The sequence below is a fragment of the Myotis davidii genome, unplaced genomic scaffold (assembly GCF_000327345.1).
Source record: "Myotis davidii unplaced genomic scaffold, ASM32734v1 scaffold657, whole genome shotgun sequence".
In the NCBI taxonomy this organism is placed as follows: Eukaryota; Metazoa; Chordata; class Mammalia; order Chiroptera; family Vespertilionidae; genus Myotis; species Myotis davidii.
The window spans coordinates 100,783-102,158 of record NW_006287917.1 but is presented as its reverse complement, the minus strand read 5'-3'; positions in this window follow the sequence as shown (position 1 = coordinate 102,158).

The following is a 1,376-nucleotide window of genomic DNA, read 5'->3' as shown; positions in this document are numbered from 1 at the left end:
CCATCGTGTAGATGTACCACAGTTTTCTAATCCATTCATCTACTGATGGGCACTTAGGCTGTTTCCAGATCTTAGCTATGGTGAATTGTGGCACAGCCCATACTTAAAGAATAGGGACTTTTGCTCCACCTCCTTGAGAGTGAAATATTCACATAAATTATTTGGAATTCTTCTGCATGAGAGATTTGTCTATTTTCTCCATTTATTTATTTATTCAATCACTTTTTGTATCAGTAAGGGCTCATGGATATTTATTTTATAAACAAAGTTTTATGAAGAAGTTAGCTTCAGATTATTTAGACCAAATCAATTGATCATTATATCAATGCATCAAAAATAACATTTCTGGATGTACTAATTTTATTTTGTTTTGTTTCACTTTTCCATATGTTTGTAAGGAAGGCTTTCCTAATGGCATATAAACTTTGAAAGACCACTGAGTGCTATCCAGGAAGATAGAGAAAACTTAAAAATGACTCATTTAAAATGCAGGTATATATTTTTCACCTGATGAAGTAGATTTAGCCGCTGGATTTGGAAACCAACTGCCACTACTATGGAGGAACAGGCCGACGCTCTATCCACTGAGCAAAACCAGCTAGGGCAAAATGTATTTTTAAAAAAACAGAATAAATAGGCTTCTATGATAGGATATATTGATAGAGAAGTTGGAAATACCATTAAAGAAAATTTATAAAACTAATAAGAATCACCTTATCAGGTAGCAAGCATTCTATTACCATAAACATTCCCACTGTATAATATCATTAACATTAATTGAGAACTTTCTACCTTCCCAGCATTTTATATATATTTTTTTTATTGATTTCAGAGAGGGAGAGAGAGGTAGAAACATCAATGATGACAGAGAATCATTAATTGGCTGCCTCCTACACACCCCGTACTGGGGATTGAAACCGGAGCATGTGCCCTTGAAAGGAATTCAACCTGAGACCCTTCAGTCCACAGGCCGATGCTCTCCACTCAGCCAAAACCGTTAGAGCTAAACATTATTTAATTTTTTGTGTTGTTGTGGGTTTTTTAAATCTTCACAGGAGGATATATTTCCATTAATTTTTAGAGAGACTGGAAGAGAGAGGGAAAGACAGACAGAAACATTGATGTGAAAGAAACACATCAATTGGTTGCCTCCTGCATAAGCCCCTACCAGGGCCCAGGCCTGGGAGAAGCCTGCAACCGATGTACATGCCCTTGACCGGAATCAAATCCAGGACCTTTCAGTCCACAGGGCGACGCTCCATCCACTGGTCCATACCAGCTAGGGCCTCCCCAGTATTCTTTAAATGCTTTACAACTCATTGACTTCTCAAACCAGCCAAACAGGAAATCTCTGCCAGCCAAACAGGAAATTGTGG